Below are 8,843 nucleotides of genomic sequence, written 5' to 3' on the forward strand. Positions count from 1 at the left end.
TTGCCCAAGGTTGCACAGCCATAAAGAGTAGAGCTGGAGTTTGCTTCCAGATCACCTGACTTCAATTCTAGGACCTCCTTCCTCATACCATAGGCATCTCTTCCTGCAAGATCTCCTGGAACATTTCATTCTCCTTAAATTAAAAATGAACAGCTTGATAGGTTTATAGGAGGGCTGAGTGATAAGTTAGTGAAATTGCACATACATTGTTCATGTTGACCCAAGAGGGTTTCATTCTTCTGTGTTGCTTGTTTTATATTAAAATCCTTTGGACAGCAGAATATCAACCAATGTTACTGAAATCCTGCTATGAGAAAAACATGGTGTTAGGCCATCTGTGATTTGATTGAATAAGTTGTGAGATTGTTCTCACTGCATGCCCATTTGAAAGAAAATTAACTGATAAACGATTTGGAGGAGAGAGTGTGTGACTAGTTTTCAGAGTAATTAGAAATACTGTGGGCATTTTGTGAACTGTTAAGAACAAGAACGCATTTTTAAAAGAGTTTAAATGCCTCTTATTTGCCACCAAGTTTATTAGCACAACTTTTGGTTTCGCAGTGTCTTCACTGTTGCCACTCTCTTGTTGGTGGCCTTAAATATCACTTTGATGGACTGACCGACATCAAGGGGTCTAGCCAGGAGAAGATCCAGGGTTAGAACACAGCTCTCGGTTGCGTCAAGTCCACTTTGGCTCTCCAGTCTGCTGGTTTAGCAGCACCCCAGAAAACTGTGGATTATGCTGAAGATACACATAGAAGTGAAGGAAAAGGGGAAGAAAGGAAAGAAGGAAGGTGGAGGCAGAATTGGCAGGGAGATAGGAGAAAAGAAAGACATGAAGAGATTCAAGAAGGAAGCAAGTCTGAATATCCTTCCACAATTCAGGACAGGATGCGTTGTAAGTGGAACAGTGCTTATGTCCACGGTCACTTCCCTGGCACGTCAGCCAACCCAAAGTCACCCCAAAACTGGGACTTGGGCAAAGGCAACTAAAATTGATTATTGAAAACCTATCATCAATTAGTTCTTTTCTCACAGGAAAATTCCCTAAGTGTGATCTCTGAGGCTATTCGTGAGATGATACTTGTAAATCATTCACAGAAATGCTGGGAGCGCAGCAAAACACATGAATGCTAGCTACCGTCATTGAGGTTATTATTTACTATGCACTTTGACACAGTGTTCACCAACCTGGTTTTCTCAGAAGGGGATGATGGAAAGGGAGGTGTCTGCCAGAGGCTGTAATAGATGATGACTTACAATGGGGAAACTGCACAAACAAAACCAAAATCAAACAGGACCTATAAGAAGCAGATCCGATGCCGGGCACAGTGGTTCACGCCTGTAATCCCAGCACTTTGGGAGGCAGAGGTGGGTGGATCACAAGGTCAGGAGTTCAAGATCAGCATAACCAACATGGTGAAACCCTGTCTCTTCTGAAAAACACAAAAATCACCCGGGTGTGGTGGTACACACCTGTAGTCCCAGCTACTCAGGAGGCTGAGGCAGGAGAATCTCTTGAACCCAGGAGGCAGAGGTTGCAGTGAGCCGAGATTGTGCCCCTGCACTCCTGCCTGGGCTACAGAGCGGGACTCTGTCCCAAAAAAAAAAAAAAGAAGAAGAAGAAGCAGACCCAGGCCCCCAGTAGGTGTCATTCCATTTGGTGTCAGGTAAATAATCCTAAATACCTGCACAGCCCCTGGCAGACATAACATCATTGACATAAAGTACATATCTGATGCTCATAGTAATGACCCTAAAGAATCAGGGGAAAAAGATCATTTAAACTTAGTGTCCTGTTTAAGAAGAAAGGTGTGGTGCATAAGCAATTTCAGAAAAATCTCCCACTCACATAATTAACATAGAAAACAACAGAAAAGAAGTTGTGGCTTGCAGGGTAGGCTTTGGTTGTCTGACAAGCCTCTTGCATAGGAGACCTTGTTCTTGAGTGAAGCCAGATACGTGAAACGTCATGGTTTATAACAAGTGATCATGAGTCAGGATGGAAGGTGATGGTGCAGAAATGTGAGTCTGATGTGGGGAGGCATAAATAGGCCTCAGCACGTACAAGATGTGAGCAGCCTGGCTCCCCACTCCCATGCTCAGTGGATAACTAAATCTGGTTCTTGACTCCAGAGGAGGCACAGCACTGACCACAGAGGTATAAAATAAGGTCTCTGAGACAAGCCCATGAGGGACCGGAAGACTGCTGATGGCCTTGCAGTTCTTTGAAAGGTTCTTATGGAAGAGTTTCCACCCATGGAAATTATTTCTTCCCCTCAGTTGAAAAAACAGGACTTTTAGGACGAGTGACTTTTTTTCTCTCTTAAGTAAGCCCATTCATTCATTAAGGTCCTTTTTATTGTTGTTGTTGTTGTTGAGATGGAGTCTTGCTCTGTTGTTAGGCTGGAGTGCAGTGGTGCACGATCTCTGCTCACTGCTGCAACGTCCACCTCCCTGGTTCAAGCGATTCTCCTGCCTCAACCTCCAGAGTAGCTGGGATTACAGGCATGCGCCATCACACCCAGCTAATTTGTGTGTGTGTGTGTCTTTAGTAGAGACCGAGTTTCACCATGTTGGCCAGGCTGATCTCGAACTCCTGACCTCAGGTGATCCACCCACCTCAGCCTCCCAAAGTGTTGGGATTACTAGCGTGAGCCACCGTACCCGGCTGGTCATTTTTTTTTCTTTTTTTTTCCTGCAGAAAATTAATGAAAGGGTGCAAAAAGAGAAATGTGCATGCTGGCTTCCTCCTCTCCAGCAAGAGCAGAGGCAGAAGCTCATCCTGGAGGTAGAAGCATTTTGATCCTCTCTGCATTCCTCAGACACATTTTCTGTAGCGGTCAGTGGTGCTGGCCAGACCAGCACAAGTGGCTCTGAGAAGATAGAAATGCCACAGCATGTGGACAGATCAGCTGCTCCCTGCCACGGGTATATCTAAGAGGACAGGACACGTGCCTGGCAGTTCCCTGAGAAGGCAGTGTCCCTGAGACCCTCCCCAGGGAGACAGGAAGGGGTAAATCCCTTTCTGTCCCCCATTCTTGATTCTTTACAGTTAAATATTTCCCATGGCCCTTAGTAAGCTGGTCTGGTTTTCATGCAACACCTCCTGGTCAAACTATGGGGTATGATTCTCTCATCCTTCATTGGCTACAATATAAATAGACTTCCGGAGCTACTTCCTTTTGGAGGACTGGGTTCTTGCAAGGAAAGGCGGGCAGTCTTCTAACCGATTCTTGTGGATTAATTTACAGCTTTGATTCAGATTTTGTTCTATCTTTTGAGTGTTTACCAAGATCATTGAGAGAACTCGTTTTTTCTCTTTAGATGGTGGGCAAATTGCAAGCTTAGTCTTAGAAAATGTATATAGGACACAGAAGATAAACAAGAGGGAGACCTTTCATTCCCTAGGTGAATCTTTCTTCTATTATTTAATTATGAATCTGCTTTGCAAGACCCCGAAATAAAGCCATCCATGAAGCAAAGCAGTTGTCACGGCCCTGTGACTGATCATGTGCTTCCACTTGGCTGGTACCCCTGGACTGTGGCCCGAAGTGTCATTACTCTTGGCTCCAGTCTCCAGAAAACCCAGACATAAACTCACTGTGGTGGATGCAGATCAAAATGCCATCCCGGAGCTGGCTTTTAAAATGTTTTGAAAAATTCATTATCCCTCTAAGCCATTAGATCACTTTGAGCCTTATGGGGAACAAATGTATTTCTCACTTCTATGGAATTATTTCATGCCAGAATAGCCTCCTGACCAAGCCCAACATCTCTGTACAAATCAATTCATACACAAAGGGTTTCATAGGCTGGCATTTATGTAGACGGCTCTGATGAAGCTCATAAACACTGAGCCACACTTGTTACAATTGGCCCCTTTGTTGGACTTCTTCTCTCAGCAGGATTTATATTCAGCCACCCTGATCACCATGTCCCCCTGGGTACACCCTGACCCGTCATTTCAGGGAGTGCTGTGGACAACAGCCATCAGGGTTGCCTGTGTTTAAGTACAGCCTTCTATGGCCATCATCTTTTATTTATGATTTCTTGTTGTGTAACTGTGAGTTATTTTAACAATTATAGAATCACAGACCTTTACACTGGAAACTACTATAGAATCATAGGTTTTTTGTTGTTGTTGATTGTTTGTTTTCTTTTTAGAACCGGGGTCTTCCTCTGTTATACAGGCTGGAGTGCAGTGGCAAGATCATGGCTCACTGTACCCTTGAACTTGTAGGCTCAAGCGATGCTCCCACCTCAACCTCCCAAGTAGCTACGACTACAGGCATGTGCCACCAAGCCTGGCTAGTGGTTTATTTTTTGTTTTGTAGAGACGAGGACTCATTATGTTACCCAGGCTGGTCTCAAACTCTTGTCATGCTCCTTGTACTGAAGGATCTCAAGTGATCCTTCTGCCTAAGACTCTCAAAATGTTGAAATTAGAGGCGTGAGCCACTGTACCCAGCCTAATCACATATTTTTAACATTGAAACAGATGACTTTAGACATCTATTTCAGTCTCCTCATATTATATTTCAGGCTTAGTTTCTTTGTAAAATAATAAACAAGCAATAAGGCATATTTGGAAAATAGAGGAAAGCTGAAAAATTACCAATAAACAGAAAAAATTAAAACTAAAAATAAAATCACCCATTTTCATTGAAGCATGACTCTTGGTGATATTTTGGCTAGTAGTTTTCTTAGTCTTTCTTCCTTGTGCACAGGACTTAAGATAGTTGTATATCTTGCAACCCCGATTTTTATTTTACTTAACAATATTATTTTACTATGTTATTACATAGTAGTCAAAATCAATATCTTAAATAATAGAACACAGTTTAATAAAGAAGATCTACTGAGGTTAAACCTTTTTATTGTCCCTCCTTTTTGCTATTGTTAATTACTATGACAAACATCTTTGCACAGAGAAACATTTTATCCTGTTTAGAATTATGTTCTTAAAATGGCTTTCCAGTATGCAATGATTAGGGAAAAAGATATTAATATTCTTAAGCTTCTTGGTACATCTTTTTAAATTGACTTCTGGGTGAACTCTTCCCAAATTTCAAGACTCAGAGAGGTTAACTAGTCCCACAGTACATTGTGGCAGAGTCCGACATAGATTTGAGGTCTCTTGACCCCGAAGTCGACGCCCCTGATGAGTTAGAGAATTTGTGCTGTATGAGGGAGAGTGGTGTGCTGATTGTATACATCGTGGATCTGAGCACATAACCTGAAGCGGCCTGGCTGCTGAGTTGAGACAAGTGTAACAGAAACTGTGCCATACCAGTTACAACTCTGCTAATGAGACCAGTAGGTAGAATCTGGCTGGGGGAGGGGGGCTACTTTCTCTTTGTCTTTTCACTTCCTCTCTCAATTATTTCAAAAAGATTGAGCCTCATGGAACGGTGAAGCTATTGCTGCTCTGCACGGTGTGGTCACTCGGAGCACACTGTTGCCCTTCATAACTGCCGTCACCCACTTGATCTCATTTGATTAACCTTAGGGAGGGTTCGTGTTATGATATTTATGTCACAAATGAAAAGAACAAGGCCAGAGAGGTGAAGTCCAGCTTTGCCCTGAGACACACAGCCAGTAAGTGGCAGAGGTGGGCATAGATTCTATGTCTTCCATTCCCAGCATGTGTGAGAACAAAAATTGATCTGTGTTTTCCAGAGATGGTTTGAGGGTCTCGTTGAGAGCATAGTGGTTTGGATTCATCTATATAAAAGAAAATGTCAGAGTGAAAATACAGGGCCCTTTTCTGAGAGGAGGCTATTCAACAGTGAAATCTATTCATGCTGAAGCCATTTTTCTTTGACACAGGAAAACATACCCCTCAAGCTTTGGAGTTTTGCGTGATGCAACTGTGAGATTAATGAATGTGTCACTGATGGAAACATGCTGAGCCCAACAGGCTCTGGAGACCAAGTGTCACCTGTAATGGGAAGAAGGCACCTGAGAGGCAGGGTCTCTGGAGGGCCTGTGGGCATCACCTGACATGCATGTGGGCATCACCTGATATGCCTGTAATGGGACAACAGGTGACTGGATGTCACTTATAGTTGTTTCAGCTGAGAGTTCTCTGTAATGTGGGGAAAGAAGTTTAATTGCCTATAACATCAACTCTTTCCCTGCTACAGAGCAGGTGTGATTCTGTCAAATTCTCTCTTCCAGCTTCCCCATTCTCAGCTGTTTCTTCATTTGGATCATATTCATTAACTGTCCCAAGGCCTAAATGCATCCCACATTGATGCAATAGGGAGTAATTTTAGTTTAGTGCAGTTTAATATCACTTAAGCTAAATTCTTCTCTTTCAAAACTCTAAGAAACACATAAATCTCCCTGCCAATCTTTTGTATCACCATAGCATGACAAAGGCCACATGATTCTAAATCCAGTATGTGCAAAGATGAACATGCATCAGATGCATTGGCCTCTGGATAGTCGTCCTGGGTTGCCTGTGTTTTCCAGTCTTTCTTGAGCATTTGATTAATTCACACTGGTGAATAAAGAAAATTGCAAATATAATGGAAAGAAAATCTAGGCAGATGGAAGTCAAGGTTAGTTTGGATTTGTAATTCTGTATTGGTGAGAATTTTTGGTTGCTACTTGCCCTGAAAACCTAATATGATTTTTTTTTTCAGAGAAGTCTATTGTCTAATAGGATGATTTGTATACAGTACGATAATTCCTTTGCAGACCCTGTGTTGGGAGGCTTCAGTATATGCCGAGGGAAATAGACTTGGGATGTTTTCTAGTAAATGTTGTGTGGGAGTGGGATCACTGACTCTGACTGATCTGCATGGTTGTTAAATCATGCACACCTGCTAAATAATTAGCATGCTGTGGGGCAGGGAGTCCTGAAGGTAAATCCTTGTGTGCCCCAATTCCTAGCCATCCAACTCCTTTCTGAATATACTTCTGCTTTATTTTAAAGACAGAGCAGAAAGCATTGAGGGCCACGTAAGAGCAGTCCAATTAAGCTAGTGTCTCACCATGGCTGATATCCCACGCTGGGTCTCCTCTCCTGTCCCCATTTCCTCAAAATATCTTTACACCGCTTTTTATCCTTATCACTCCCCCTTCAGCAGAGCCTGCTCTCGGCCAGCATGCCAGGGAGTTAACATCTATCAGTGCTTCCTCTGCAGCTACATATGTTATTTGGCCTTCACCATCATCCTCTGAGACAGGCATCATTATGCCCAGTTTGCAGAGGTGGAAACTGAGGTTCAAAGAGGTCAAGTAACTTGCTCTAGGGCAGACAACTAATGAATGTTGGAGCTAAATTTCTAGTATGCCATTCCTGAGAGTCTTAGCTTGTATTTCCACTTCAACAGACTGCAGAGACATAATACACTCACTTCAGGAAGAGCCGTCATTCCAGCAGCTCTATTTAAACTTTCATGTGTATAGGAGTCACCTGGGAATCTGGCTGAAAGGCAGACTGATTCAGTACACTTTGGGGTAGGACCTGGGATTTTGCACTTCTAACAGGCTCTCAGGAGATGCCAATGCTGCTGTCCTGCAGAGCCCACAAATCTGAGTAGTGAGAGTCCAGAGCATTGATGAGCCAGGAGGCAGGAGAGGTGCATTAGAATCCGAGGGGGCTGCACAGCTGGGAGGAGGTGCCCTGCAGTGGAAGTGGCATGCTTCTCCCGAGGAGGTGTGGCCTCGCTGCAATCACACTGCGGTGAGAGGCCTGATGTGCTGCGTCTGTAGCTATCGTATTTCAGGTAAGATCATTGGTTTGGGAGGAAAAACGAATCTTTTTGGCCAGATGAGGTGGCTCACACCTGTAATCCCAACACTCTGGGAGGCTGAGGCGGGAACATCACGGGAGCACAGGAGTTCGAGACCAGCCAGGGCAACATAGTGAGCCCTCATCTCTACTAAACATCAAAAAGTAGCTGTGCTTGGTGGTGCACACCTGTAGTCTCAGCTACTTGGGAGACCGAGGAAAGAGGATTGCTTGAGCCTGGGAGGTCGAGGTTGTAGTGAGCCAAGATCACACCACTGTACTCCAGCCTAAGCCCTGTCTCAAAAAGAAAAAGAAAAAAATTTCTGTCACACCGCCATGCAGAGAGCCATGGGTTCTAATGACCCATAAAACAGGCCCTGCATGCAATACGTATTTCTAATATGTATTAAAATTGCTTCATATCCCTTATGCTTTTCTCATACAAAACACAGGACCTTGTGACTTCATAGTACCTGGCAGCAAGGAAGGACCATAAATACATTAATACAACCAGGCGCGGTGGGCTCACGCCTGTAATCCCAGCACTTTGGGAGGCCGAGGTGGGTGGATCACCTGAGGTCAGGAGGTCAAGACCAGCCTGGTCAACATGATGAAACCCCATCTCTACTAAAAAAATACAAAAATCAGCTGGGTGTGGTGACACGTGCCTGTAATCCCACCTACTTGAGAGGCTGAGGCAGGAGAATCACTTGAACCTGGGAGACGGAGGTTGCAGTGAGCAGAGATGTTGCCATTGCACTTCAGCCTGAGTGACAGAGCGAGACTCTGTCTCAAAAACAACAACAAAAAACCATTAACAGGCTGGAGGGAGAAGTAGAAGAGAGCTGAAGGAACTGGTGGTCTTTTAGGGAATGCAGGGCTCTTGACTGGGCTCTTTGAATGATCTCGGGAGGAGGAAAGCACACAACTCACCCTACAGAAAACTTAATGTTGGAATGAAACTTTTCTTTCTTTTAAGACAAAACTATTCACAGTTCCCCTCAACACCTTTTGGTCTCTTTCTCTCTTTATCTAAAGAATAATAGTAATTATATAATTAGATAATTATATATAATTATATAATATATATTAATGT

This window comes from Mandrillus leucophaeus, unplaced genomic scaffold (genome assembly GCF_000951045.1).
Source record: "Mandrillus leucophaeus isolate KB7577 unplaced genomic scaffold, Mleu.le_1.0 Scaffold260, whole genome shotgun sequence".
Lineage (NCBI taxonomy): Eukaryota > Metazoa > Chordata > Mammalia > Primates > Cercopithecidae > Mandrillus > Mandrillus leucophaeus.